The sequence below is a fragment of the Malurus melanocephalus genome, unplaced genomic scaffold (genome assembly GCF_030028575.1).
Source record: "Malurus melanocephalus ecotype Western Australia unplaced genomic scaffold, MMel_1.1 scaffold_62, whole genome shotgun sequence".
In the NCBI taxonomy this organism is placed as follows: Eukaryota; Metazoa; Chordata; class Aves; order Passeriformes; family Maluridae; genus Malurus; species Malurus melanocephalus.
In genome coordinates this window covers 2,074,008-2,088,702 of record NW_026623294.1, presented here as the reverse complement: position 1 = coordinate 2,088,702, position 14,695 = coordinate 2,074,008, and the positions used below count along the sequence as shown (strand labels likewise).

Genomic DNA, 14,695 nt, shown 5'->3' with positions numbered 1-14,695 from the left:
GGCAGAAACACCGCACCCACCCCTCCGGCTCCGAGCATGCCCCGCACCGCGGGCGGCAGCGAGCGGGAGCACGGAAAGGCACCCCCGGCCCCACCGCGGGGTGGGCAGCATTCCCTCCCGCCGGGGCCGCCCTGCCGGGGGCGGGCGAGGGGCGGCACCGCCGTGCGCGTTGAGCTCAGCGCGTCGCGGAAACCGACGGCTCGGCGCCGCCTCCCTCCCCGGGCAGCCCCGGCCCCGGCCCCGGCTCTGGCCCCGCGCCGCCCCGCCCCGGCCGGGCGGTGCCGCCCCCTCCGTTCCTCGCTCACACACAGACACACACACACAGACACGCATACACACACACATACAGACACACACGCACGGAGGCGCTTCCTGCGCGGCGCCGGGCTCGGGCGGGCGGAGCAGCGCCGCTTCCTCCTGCCGACTCGCAGGTACCGGGGGGTTGGGTCGGCGGCGGGGCGGGGGGCGCCGAGGGGCCCGGCSGTGGCGGCGGCGTTCCCCGGCTCGGGCCTCCGCCGGCGGCCGCCGCCCTGAGCGTGGCGGCGGTGAGGGGTGGAGCGGAACCTCCGAGCCGGAGCCGCCTCTGGGCGGGAGCCTGTRCCCGTGGGGGAGAGGGCCCGGGAGCGTCCCGGGGGCCGGGGGAAAGTCGGCGGCGTCCCCCGCTGCTCCTCACATTGCTGGAGGGTGAAGTCATCGTGCCCATTGTCTCCCCCCGGGCGGAGCGAGCGGCTGAGGACGGGGGTCGGCCGGCCGCGGGGCTCGAGAGCCCCGGGTGGGTCCCGCTCGGCCCCGGCGCGGCGGGCGCGGTGTGCGGGGAGGAGCTGCCGCACTCGGCCAGCCCGGGTGGGCCGCGGGGCCCCTCGGCCGGCGCCGCGCTCCCGCCGCCCGGCAGCGGCATCGGGCCAAGGGCCTGGGAACTCCGGCGCTTGAGCTTGCGGGGCACGGGGCGACCTGGCACAGGGAGGAGCGCTCCCGGGCCTCCAGCGCACCCGGGGGCACCGTTCGCACCCTTACCCCTGAGAGTTTCTAGTTGACCTCTCTGTGCTCTGCTGCCCACCCCGGATCCGGGGTTTGAGGGTGGCGGAGTTCGCGGGGATACTGCATCTCGGCTGTGAAGGTGGTGGGGGACAAGCAGTGGGAAYAGCCCGCGTCCTGCCGGACAAGCAGTGGGAATAGCCCGCGTCCTGCCCAGTGTTTTCCTTGCACAGGTCCTGCAAAGGAGTTTTCCACCTGGTAGTTTGCTCTACACACACAGCACCTACTGCCGGCTCACGTTCGAAAGATAGAGAAGAATTGGTAACAAATTGTGAAAGCCAGCGTGCATCTAAGTGAGCGGAAGAGGTGATGGCTGGCAAAGGGAAGGCGTCCTTGTGCCTTTCTCCTTTTGCTCCAGTACTGCCTCTTGACAGAAAGAAATGGGGCTTTGCCAGAGCGGTAGTAGTGTAGTGGAGTTATGGGGACATGCCAAACGGACAGTAGTGGAATGGTGTTATTKCTGAGCAGAGAAATCAAAATTTGAAACCTTAATGCCCTTGTGGTTACATATTGGTTATGTGCCTGTGTTTCTCCATAAGGAGCACAACAAATCTTGTTTCTSTTAAAATACTGTAGTTGGCATTCGTACTGATTAGTGCTTTATCTCAGTTGTCATCAAGGATAGCATTTTATTAAGGGCAGTTTGGTGAAATATGTCTTGTAGAGCTTAATTCTGGWGACAAAACGAATCATAAATTCATTTTTTAAAATTAATCCCCTCCATGGTTTTTTAAAGTAATTAATCTTTTTGTCAGTCAAAGAACTGTGTTTCAGTATCCAATTAAAATTTTCTTACTAAATTCATAGGAAAATAAAGTTTTTAGTATAATATCCAGGTCAGACTGAAGTAAAATTGTGAATTGTCCAGCTAACAGAATTAATTTGAATGTTTAGAAATGATGACTGTGTAACATTACTAGACAGTTTACAAAATCTGGTGCTTATTTAACTATAAACATTTAAATGCTTGTACTTAAAACTTTCAGAAAGCYGAGAAAGCACTTGTTTATTTTTAATTGCATATGAACTCGGCTTATTTGTTCAGAAAATGAAACTTTCACTTTTGCATAATGRCARTAATGCTGATATTAAAAATGAGTTCAGTAGAAGGCTTGCATATGTGTAACTCTTCTGTGTGCCTGTTTCTTGAAGTATGCCAATTTCAACTACATTTTATACAATTTAGCATTTGTAAAATGCTGAATTCTAGCTGTTAGGTTTATGTTGTCAGCTWTTTTTGAGTTTGTGGACATCAGATCATCATTTCTAAAAGAAGGAGTCGAAATGTTTTAAGTGTGGTTTTCTTCTCTCCCCTTCCCCTTAAATCTGTCAGATAAATGACACATTCCATATGGAGAGCTATCATCAGATTTTGATTAATTATGCTAGCTGAGGCTCAGGAGAAAAGAAGATGCTTGACAGATGTATTTGTTTACCTTCGTAGTGTGTACAAATTCTGGTCTCTCCATTAGTWAATGAATCATTAAAACTCCCTTAGCTATGGGATTCCCAGTTAGCATTAATAAATGCATTAGAAAAGTTGTTCTATGTGAATATTATCAACCTGTGAAAGAACACAAGCCCTTGAATTCTTCTGGTAGTTGGTTAGAGTCTTTTGTGGTGGAAAATCTGGTACATGCTTTTTTTTTTCATATTCTTAATTAACAGCATTTAGCTACTATCCCCCCTGAGAGAAACTTCAGACTGAATTTGTTCAGTGGATGGGTGATTCTTCCTAAGTAATCTAGTATGTAGGGGGTTTTCCCCTGTTTACTTATGCCTCTGCAATCTTGCTTAGTATTATTAAACGATTCCTTACAAAGATCCAACACACACACCACCCTCCTTCCTTCCAGGATGACAAAGTAGGATGCCTAAATCTTTTCACAGGACTTCTGAATCCTGSTTTGGAAGCACTAAGAAAGATCTTCGAGCTCTGAAGTACCAGTTACTGCTCTGGACTAATGTCCTCTGATGGCCTTTAGCCAAGCTTGTGGTCTCCATTATGGGTTCAGTTTACTCTGGCCCATGRTCAGACATCCATATTAGTTTTGTGATTTGTTTTCTGAATTGTACGTAAACACCGTGTACCGGCCTAGTAGAATAAATTTTAATACCTGAATTAAACTAGTTGATGGATACATGTTTTAGTTTCTACTSTTAGTGTGATTTCTGGTTTGTAGCTGAGATTGTGTCAATCCGATTGTTTCTGAGGGTCAGCGAAAGCTCTGATTGATTAATAAAAGTACTAATTCTAACACTGGCTTATCCATAAAGAAGTTGATTTCAGATTTTGGTCTTGTGTTTATCTTAGGTCTGTTTCCATTGTGCCTTCTGTGTTAGCTGATGGAAGATGTGTAGCTGAATGAATCAGTGTACCTAATACAGCTTCAAGAGACTGGGAATAGTGTTGGATCGTACTGCTGGAAGCATGTGAATTGTACCTGGAGGTAGACCTCTACCAAGCAGGTAAAAACTTACTCTTGGTCTTAGAAAACTGATTGTTTTTATTGGTGTTGCAATGTACCATTTTTTTCCCCCAGTATGAAGAATGTGGAAGAGGTGGTATCAGTGCCTTAAAGCAGTTGTTTGGGGTTTTCTCAATGTTACTGTTTTTCACATGAGKAGACTTCCTTTTATTTCTGAATCTCTCAAGTGGAAGTTTTATCCCTGTTTTGTTCTGATTTTAGTTGATTTCAAGTAATTTATATTTTAAATCATCTATGAAATAATCTTCAAGGAAAAATGTGTACCTTTTTGTGTGGCATACAGATTTCAGATACTGTTGTGCTCTACTTTAACTCAGAAAGAAAATTAYGAGTAGAATTTGAAGTAGAATTACTCTTCCCTCTTAAGTATTCACTGGAAGGATTACTTCAGCAGATTTCTTCAGGTACTTTTTTGGATTTATTTAATTTCTTGGTGTCTTGTGATAATAAGTRGGTATTTAGTTTATTGCTGATACTTATGGATTGACAGATTACTTCCAAACTTCTGTAAACTAATGTTAACCTCATTATCTAAGATTTTCCTGTAAGTTTATTTTTTAGTTGATGAAAAGAAGCTTTGTGGAAGAGACTTTGCTCATCTGAGTTTTAAGGTGGCTTAGTCTTTTCTTCAGTGATCTTGATTGTTTCATGTACATTTCTGGCAGTTCTCTGGCACTTCATAAYGGTGTTTTACCTTGGTTTTGGTTGCTGGTCCTTCTCTGGCATGGGTTGCTTGTTTTTTCTGTTGTTTTTTTTCTCTTAGTGTGTTGATTCAAGGATCSAAACCAAAGCAATGGGTATCTGAAAAGGTCTGTAAATGTTGTGTGGGACTAGAATATTACAGGGCTCTATACAAAGTTTTTTTCCTGTTGTGAGCATGTCTTATGCTAGCTATAGAATGGTCTTTGAGTTCTTCAAAGTAGAATTTGGAGAAGGAAGAAAAGGCCCATAGGTGAGTTGTGAGATGTCATTTGTGATMCTACCCTTAGGTCTTTTGTCATTAAGATGAGTGAGAAGGGCTTTGACYGTCTGTTTTGCTTTACCTTCATTGATGTCGTAACATACTTCTTAGAAAAATTAACCATACCTTGGRGCTTATCCATGGAACAAGAAAAAGTGGGAGTACTTCCATTTTAGGTTACTTTTTTTAATGGAAAGATTACTGTGGGCTTTTCTACTCTTAAACTGTGGATTGAAATCACTCAATCACCTGCTCGGCAACTGGTAGCCTCCTGTTGGACAAGTAACCAAAACTGTAATTGCCATTTACAAAGTAAGAATAGTTATTGCCTTTTTTTTTCTTCCTTTTGAAGGGCTAGTTTCCAAAGATCCACTTTGCATGTAGACATATTATACCAGTCTGGAAAACTGATATAAGAGTTATTTTAACCTAAAGCAACTTAGCAAAATGACCTTATGAAATTAACTTAAAATTTCATATATACAGGTGCTTCCTCAGGCATTTTAACTTCCTCTCTTTAGAGGCCRGCATATCCCCTAATGATGTCTTCAGCAAGACTTTTGAAGGGCATCTTGCAGAAATAAATGTTTGTACCAACTGAGTTTGGTATAGTCACTTGTGTTTGCTTCCTGTATAGAGCACAACTCTGTTAATGCAAATATCCTGTTATTGTTCAACACAGGCTGTCATTGTGGGACTATGTCAGTTCTGTTCTGCTTCCATATGTAGTTGAGACAAAGTGCTGTTAAGCAAACATATTTCCATRGGTCCTTTAGCTGCTCCCATAAGGCAGATTAGAGCTTACTCTAAATTGGAGCCCCTGGCTGTCCCCTTCAGTTATTCCATTTAGTGGATGAAGAACTGCTTCAGCAAAAGGACTAACTCTGGGGAAATTGTSTGCAGTAAGAATCACGTTGCTTTGCTCTCATTTGTGTTACACTGATGCTGCATATCCTTAATAAATAAAATTTTCACTTTTGAGTGTCTTGGTTAATGATTAGATTTTTCACCRAACTCTGTGAGCTACACCAAGTAATCAAGTTCTATTTTTATCCTAAAATACTTAATCTGTCAGACAGTTCCAGCTGTAGTGTTGAGTGCATTGTGTATGACTTAYGGTGAGAAAAATCTACCTTTTGCATGTTTTCAAGGAATGTGTTTTAGGGAGTGCAAAGTGGTCATGCACMTTGTGGGGGTCTTCTGAACAGTGGAGGTTCAGGTGGGACTGAAGGTTTTAGCTGAGGCGTGGGGCTTTTGCAGTGGGCCTGGCTAGGGTTTTGGATATGATAGCACCATAGCACTAGTGTTGCTGTGCCTTGTTTTTGTTTTTATGTATTTATAAAAAATAGCCTTGTTAACTGCTCTTAGATAAATAAGAGTCTTTCTTAGCACCATAACAGTTGCATTCCAGAGGAAAAAGCTATTGGTGTTTCCATGCCTAAATGCGTCATTCATCCATTTCCTTTGCTAAAAGTACATGGTGCTCAGAACTTACTGTATATTTCTGTGAAGCTGGACAAGGGAGGGATGTTTTGGCAGATCTTCTGCAGTATTGTCATTCAGAACTCAATCTGGGGAAGAAACATTTATACTTTCTTTTAGGAAATAAAAGGCTTTTATTTTGTCTAAATTAGGTAGTTGAGGAGTGCTTTGTGGTTTTTATGACTTGAAAATTTGGGGCCAAATGCCAAGCTCATATTCAGTGTTACAGCTCTTCCTTTTATCAAGATCTAATAGACTTTCACAGTAAATGTTTTAGTGAGTGTTAACATCTGTACAGGAACTGTGCATAATAATTGAAGATGCTGACAGAGAGTGTTTGTTGCAACATACTGTTTGGCTATCTTCTTCATATCTAAGTGCATTATGTAGGGAACTTCCAGGTATCCCTCAGACTTCTGATAGTACAACATTTGGATGGGAATAGTGATTGTAGTGACATCATCCTGCTGGCACAGGTGAAGCCTGATAGGAAACATTTCCTTCTGTTCAGCCACTGGGAAGTACCTTACTCTGGGTCTGCCTTTCATGTTTCTGTAATAAGCAATATAATAATACATTGATCAATGCAAAGAAATGTGTCTGGAAGGTGGAGTGTGTTCAAGGTTACTTTGGTTTTAGATTGTGTACTGGAAAAATAACTTTAATCAAAATCTTCTCCACTGTGTGTCCTGATAGASGTGCACTGATTTTGTGTTGTGCTGTGTTATTAAGAGAAATGTAAACAGAATAAACCCTTTTAAATTACTTTTTTTTCCCCTGAGTTGAAGACCTTGCTTCAGTTTACTGAGAAGAGCAGCTACCTTTTCACTTATATTTTACCTGTGAAGCTGTATCTGATACTTACTTTTTGTTTGACTCTGCTTTTTCAAGAGAATAAATTAAGCTTTCCTTTATACTGCTAAAAATATGTCTCRGGAGACCAAGAGCACATTTACTCAGGGTCAGAGATGGAGGTATCAAACTTCTAGCTCCTTTTTAAGCAAAGGGAACCTTACTGCTTTGAGTCTGTGGAGCCAGGCTGTTCCTTTATTGGAATGYAAGATTTTGGAGTCAGTGTGAGTTTTATCTGGGACAACACAGAGGAGAAACCTGCAAAGCTGTCACACTTATTCTTCATTTCACATTACCATGATTTTAAGCTATCTGTATTTTGATTGARGGGTTTTAGTACTTAATGACCAAAAGTATTTTCCTCTTTAAGTTCCTACCTGACTAGTTTGGTTTTTTTTTGTTTTATATTCTGTCTTTCTTCCCCTTCCTGTTCCTATTTCCTATTGCATTTTTTTCCCTTTATGTGCCAGTATGCTTTGTTTGGACTTTGTGGTGGTTGTGCATAGCTGAGGAAAGTAGACTTTGCCTTCTGTGACCTGACACCAGGCAGAAATTCAGCCAGGGCAAGAATAGAAGAGAGCCTGTAAACTCAGCACAGGAGTCTTGAGTCTTTCCATTATTAACAATTAAAGATGATTCCAAGATGAATTAGCTAGTGGATTAACTAACTCATGAAAAGAGAACAAGGATCAACAAAGAGAAATATCCTGCTTTGCAGGAATTTAGATTATTAGGACTACCTGCTGCCTGCATGTCTGGGAAAGGAAGAACAAACTTCCCTGTTTTCAGTGTTTAATTTAGTTAGTAGATAAGGTATCTGATGTGTCAGATTAATTCAACAGCAAAAAATAAGTTTAATCTTTGCAGGAGGTATTTTTTACTGGGGAATGGGTGAAGAAACAGAAGCATCCTGTTTAGTCCTACCCAGCAATGCTACAGCATTTTCTGTAAAACAGTAAGCAGTGAAAACGGTTTCCTCCTACCTCCTACACCCTGTCCTAATCAGCATAATATCGTGGCTGGATCTAGACCAAGAACTGTTGATTGAGTAAAATGTGAAGACAGTGACATGGTTTTGTTTTGACTGTTCCTTTTTTCTGTTTTGTTTCTGAGGTGTGAGGTATTGCTCTTTTTTTTTTATTAGGGCTAGACAGTCATATCCTTGTTCTTATCTCAAAGGTCATACAATACTACCTTTTTGTTTTAAGGGTAACAAATAATTTGTAAGTCACAGTTGCAACCTAAATTATCTTTCACAAGCTGTAGGGGTCTTTGCACTGTATACTTTTTTAAAGCCACTTTATGGAAAATTGCATGCGCATAACTAATGTAAAGCACGTGTGGAATGGATTCTCTTAAACCATCTGTAAGTTTGCTTTTGTTTCTCTCTGGTGAATAAAAATCAAAATAATAAAGAATATTGGTAATAAAGAATATTTATATGGTTTGTATTCCTCATGAAATGGTGAAAATGCACCTCTTAAGTATGCAGACGGATAGTTTTAGTGTGCTAAAAATCATTCTGTGAGAGAATAAATTAGAACTCTGAAAGGTAGGAGCTTCAGTTGGCAGGACMGTGAACAGAAGTGCATCACTTTATGGGAAGCCTGAGTAGATTGATGCTTTTATCTGTTAAAGYGCTGTGTAGGTAGTGAAACTCTCTCTAAAATTTTGTCCTTTTGAAGCGAGAGCTATTCACCTTTAAAGTTCATCTCTGAAATATATGCTTTGTATGGTGTTACTATAGGTTAGTGCCTGGATATGGTGATTTTGGAGTATTAGGTAATGAAGTCTTGTTTTGGTGATCTGATTTCCTTAAAAAACGGGTGTTTATTAGATTCACCTTCATTATTATGAGTGTCAGTTCATGAAAACAGTTGACCTGGAGTATGGCTTTGAGTATGTATTATTGAAGTCAGTACSTATTTGCAGTAACTTTTTACTTAACCTAATGTGCATTCTGCAAAACGGTGCATTTTGTAGGTGAAGAATGGCTGAGGTTTTCATAGTGTAGAGAATGCAAGAACTCTGTCTTTTGTAAAGACAGGGAAGATAGCTTTAGAACACCGGTAGTTTAACTGTTTCTCAGAAGCYATAATAATGAGTAGACTAGAAATATTAGAAAAGGCAAGGTATGGCTTCTGCAGCAATTATATAGCTTGTTTGCCCAGGCTTTGTGATGTGAAGGATTGCAGTAAATGAAAAGTGAGATTTATTCTGCCACCGCATGCAGTTCATTGTAATTTTAAGGTTTTAGGTAAAATTCTCAAATGTTAAGAAATGCCAGAATTAAAGTTGAAGAATCAACCATAGTTGGATTACRTTTTGTGCCTACCTTTATTAAGTTACTATTCTTAATTATACAGCTGTATTTTTCTGGTTATGTCTTCCCCTGCAGAAGCATTCCTCAGAATACAGTTGCCCTGTCTACTGGGACATCCATCTACACTGGGCAGAAATAAACCTAGTCTCTAGGGCAGTTATTTCCATTGACTAAGAGATATAATGCAAATAGTGCAAAAAAAGATTTTTATCTTGTCTGATAAAGGCATCTGAATCCTGGCTGTGTTTGGTGGGGGTGGGGATGTGTGTACACAGTTGATTCTGCAGTTATCTTTGAACATATAATTTGCTGCAAAGATGCCCAAGAACTTAGTTTCGTTTAGGCTATCTCAGGTCAGGCACCTGAGGTGGTAAATAAATTAATCCTTAATCACATTCTTAATCACATTCTACTGTTGTATCTGTTAACAGGGATAATAACCATGCTATTTCAGTGAAATTAGTAAGTTTTTTGACTATTTCAGCAATATTAATCTAACGTATTGATGCTCTGCAATGACATATGAGGAAATAAATTTCTGCTTTGAGTGTAGCATTATGCAGTAGTTATTTGGGATTTTTTTGGGAGGGGTGGGGCACAATGAGTAAGRACAAACAAAATCCTGACCAGTGACCTGTTAAGTGTGTACCAGGCAAAGATACTTCAGGGAAGAAAAGCGATAAAAGCCATGCAGTTAAACTGTCATAATGTTTATGACAGCAGTCCTTTCCAAATGTAACTTTATCGAGTAAAGAGAATTATTTCTAATGTAGTTTGTGTGTTGTTTTCTAGCCATTAAAAATAATAACTGCAGTCATATCAGGAGGTTTGGAAGCTACTCACGAGGCAGACTGCCGCTATTTGAGCTAGTAGTATCTAATAATGCTCTGTCGTGCTTTTGGGGATTCACCCTAGACAGTATGATCCATGTGCTTGTCTAGAGTGTTTTATGGATGTCTTTGGACTGTAGAGGATGGTCAGTATAGGAAGGTTTGCTTTGACAGTACAAGCTGCTTTTGCTGCCTTTTTTTTTTTTGCTCGCCAGCAATGTAACTTTTACTTTCTCCATAATTAATGGTGCTATATATAAATCCTATTCATATTTACCCAGTTCAGATTTTTGTTAGATGATACCTTAGCTGATCTAAAATCATACCCTTTTCAATATATAATCTGATATATATGGTTTTTCTCTCCTGGGACTTCTCTCTGTCCCCTGTTCAAGTACTTTGTGGAATCTCTTCCTTGCCTTTGTTGGCTTTTTTCCTCTAGTGTTTGTGATCAGCCAGTCCATTCTGTCTCTCATACATAATTTCTTATTACTTGTGCTGAAGTTCACAGAATACTTCCCCAAACAACAACTGTTGGTTTCGTCACTCTGTAATCCCCTTTTTTTTCTTATATTTTTCTCTTTAGCTTGCTCTGCTGGAGTTGCTGTTCAGCCATCCAGTTTTGGTGCAAATTTCAGTCACCTTTCTGGCAGCCACCACTTAGACTATTGTTAGAACTACAGCATGGTTTAGATTGAAATCTCACCCCGCTCCACATTTGTTTGAAGTTTTTCCTACATTTCTGCCACTTATTAGTTACATGTTGGAAAGGAAAGTCASTTTGCTACCTTTCTTTTCTGGTACTTTGATCCAGTATATTATTCACCTGGAAGTGAAAGGAAGATTCTTCTGTTCCAGGCTGGATCAAGTTTAGTAGAGATATTAGCACATAAAATATATGCTCTTTGCTGAAAAATTGGTCTCTTTTTCTCACATTCCCAAAACTTGCAAGCCTAGATATATTCACATTACTGGAAGAGTGAWAAAATGTACATCCAAGATACACGGGGTAGAATTCAAATTCTAGCTTCAAAGTGTGCAAGTGCTAAACACTTTCCAGAGAAAATACTGCAAATTTATGATTTATTTTCTCTTCTAGGATAATTTTCTTCATTAGATTGTTGTGGTTTTTTTAAGCTGTGGTGGTTTATTGGTATTGTCTTAATACTTTGGTTGAAATAAGAGTTCTGAAGAAGATTCTAGTATATAACTTTCAGCCCAGTTTTCTTGAGAAGATTATAAACCGGTTGGAAAATAGGATGTTGGGGTGGGAAGTGCCAGGCAGTCATAATAATAACTAGCCTTTTCTTTTAACAAGAAATTTCTKTCTTTTGAAGTAAATTACTTAGTAAACTGTAAAAATGAGGTGAGTCACAGTGCATTTAACTTACTATATTTCCTGTTTTCAATAGCATGGTKATATTTGTCCAATTTGACTTAATCTGAGTATGCATTTACATTGTCCTCCTCCATAACATCTGCTGTTTAACCATGAGATGCTATATCCATCCTTGCTTTAAAAGCCTGCTGCTGCCTTTTGTAGGACTGCTATACTCTTTTGGGTGCTGCTGGTATCTGGCATCTGTGGAGTGAGTTCTGGTAAATGATTGCCTTTGGGAGTTMGTTCCAAAGAACAGTGTACAAGCTAGTTGGGAAACTTGGCTGCTATTGGAAGGATGTTGGTAATTTAGCAAATAGGCACAGTGGTTTAAAAGGTCGTACTGGTTACAACCTTCTRTTTATTAATGCCCTTCTCTTAGAGTTTACTAACCTACAGCCATCAATACAATTCAATGAGTGTCCTTGCTCCAATTCAGATTTAGCTTAAACCTCTCCTCGAGGCAGTTTATATCAAGCACCTCACCTCACTGTGAAGAGTGAAAGATGGTTCTGTACTGGATTTCTGTTTCAGTGTGGGTTAACCTGCAACAAGAAATASCATGGGCCGCTGCTTGTACTGATTTAACCCTTTGAAGCTAATTCAGTGGGAGCTGCTTCTGTAGGATTCTGAAAATACGTGAAGCTTATTCTGAAAATACTTCTGAAAATAGTGAAGCTTACTGAGCATAAAGTCTGTCTATACCAGAGCCTCTTTATATGTTGGAAAAGTTGTATTCTCTTTAGTATTTAAATATTTTTATCTTTTAAAATGCATCCATATCTGTCTACCTACCTACATTCATGCACGCTTGCCAGTGTCTCTGTCCACACCGAGTTGCTTTGTGCATTGTTGGAAGAAATTATATTTAAATTAAAAAATGCTGCAAGCTTCCCAATTGCACATTAATATAATTGTGTAAATCTATATTTTTCCTGCCAATGCACTTCTTTAAGCTATATTTAGCCTAATTAGTCTTAAGTCCAGATGTTACTGTAACTKCAGTGATAACTGATTTATAAAATAGGTATGTTTGAATTAAAACTAAGGGCACACTGAAAATGAGTGATGTAGTATCTCGTGGAATTAGGCAATCTAGCGTAAAGGGGGGGTTGTGTTATTTGTTTGTTTGTTTTARCTGTTATGTCCCTAGGTATTTTACTGTCTTACTTTGGTGATGCTAAGGTTTTTCTTTATATACTTATATCTAGCAGTGATGTTGGTGTTCTCCTGTCACTGTGACCATTTTATTTTTGTGCTTGGGGCCATAGAGCAGTTCTTGCTAGTACTGTGAAATAATACCCTGTGGTTGCTTTTTAATAAAGTAGCAAGATAAATATTAAACTAAATGTTCTAGCAGGTAACATAAGGAAATGCCTCAAAGATCTCGTGTGCTGACATAAAGTTCATTTTTCAGAGGCTGAAATGGCTTTTCAATGAAATTATACACCTGCTTCCTCTAATGTATTTGTGTAACGGTTTTCTTTGGAACTGTAGGAGGAAATAAATGGTTTCAAGTAACAGTGAAGCTTTTGACTTCAAAGTACTTCCTTCAAAAGTGAAACATCTTCACTTTACTTTCTTAAATAAATAAAAACCAAACATAYCTTCCCATCTTGCATTTTTTATTCATTTATGTATAAATCTGAAGATATTTTCATCTTTACTCTTTCATAGGAAAAGAACTACTACTGTAAGACACCTCAAATTAGATTGTATAAGGGACATGGTTTAGTGGTGGACTTAGYGTTTGGTTGACACTTGGACTCAATGATTTTGGGTGTCTTTTCCAACATAATTGATTCCATGAATTCGCTGGAAAAGGTTTACTGGACTTATTCTAATTTAGCATATTTTTRCTATAGTGGTGTAAAAAGAAGAGTTTTCCATGGAGATGAGCTCCCTGGTTGAAAGAGGCAATACAGATAATTTTTTTTGTACTGATGCTACAGTGTCTTTTCTTATTCAGTGGCTCTTTACCTAGAGTATCCCCAAAACAGACTAGATAGCATCTGTCTCATGCTCTGCTTAACCAGGACATTACTGAAGGAATATAATTAAATATAACAGTTTTAATGGCAAAGGTTGCTTAATTAGGATGTCTGCAGATRCTTGATTTTCAAATAAGACGATATATGCACACAAATAGGCAGAACTGTTGGACACCCATTTGTTTTCATTTTCCTTACTACAGCGACAGTTTTGAATGCTCCTGAAATTCTGTCATATTTAGATTTCATTTCCAGTTCATTTCTTCTGCCAATCTGATCTGTGAGGACTGTTTCCCCAYGTTCTCTTGGGATGCCATGTGTTTAATATTCTTACTGTGTCTGTATAAGCGTGTGGTTAGCATTTTAAAAAACATGATGCGTTTGTTTGTTTTGTCTGTTACCAAAACTTTTTATTAAGTGTGCTCCTTTAATATTTTGCTGAAACTGAAATACTGATGAACATTTATACGTCCATAAAATTTTAACTTCAAGGTTATGTGTGTGTTTTAACAGTTAAAACCAGCTTGTCCCTTAGAAAAAACCATATACGAATACTCTTTTCAAAAGTCAGACTTTGAGTTACTAGAGCATCTGAGATCCAGGGCATCAGTTTAAAAGTTTTCCTTCTTGCCAGTTGTGATTGCAGACTGTTCTATAGCTAATTAATATATTTCTGAGGCATTTAAAAGAATGAGGAAAAATAAGATTTTGAATAAAAATAATTCTTTTGAATAAKTGGATTGCTATTACAATATTAGATTTTTAAAAATTCAATAACGTGTGGGCTATTGTAGATGTTATATGTAATGAGAAGGAAATATGGAAATAGGAAATTTCACCATGTGCTGTAAAGAAAAACAAAGAAAAGTGATATGCAGAGGATCAGAATKCTCCTGTTGTATTCCTTTTTTTGGGTTGCTGATATAGTGATTGASAGGARTTCAAATTTCTCYTCCATTTTTAAAAGGAAACCAATCTGAATCCAAGTCCCTTCCTCAGCCCAAACTGGGAAAGGATGTAAATTRTACGTTGGTTTTGGGAGACAAGTTCGTTTCTGACCCCCTATGGGTGGCTGGTGAAAACTTTGCAGCCTGGGATTAAATCTGTGAAACTGATACTAATGTTAGCTGAAGGACATCCAGCATGGTCCAAGGTGATTCCATCACACCTTTAATAATGTTTCCCAAATGAGAAAAAAATACATTGTCAGTTTACCATTAAATTTATTATTAAGGCAAAAACTATCTGCTCAGGATGCAATTTTGTTCATTTCCTTCCCCCACAGATAAATTCTGATGGTGGGGGCTAGGAGGTGGGGAGAGTATTTTGGTGGAAAGTTGGAATTCAGGTGATA

General features: G+C 39.7%; 1 protein-coding gene across 2 annotated transcripts in view; it reads left to right on the top strand.

Moving 5' to 3' along the window:
• The first annotated feature begins 227 nt into the window (after positions 1-227).
• The window catches only part of RNF19A (ring finger protein 19A, RBR E3 ubiquitin protein ligase), a 56,665-nt gene continuing 42,197 nt past the window's right edge, over positions 228-14,695 (top strand). For both annotated transcript variants that reach the window (XM_057366277.1, XM_057366278.1), the window contains exons 1-2: positions 228-431; positions 3,350-3,504. The gene's annotated coding sequence lies outside the window, so the exon portion shown is untranslated. The remainder of the gene's footprint in view (positions 432-3,349; positions 3,505-14,695) is intronic.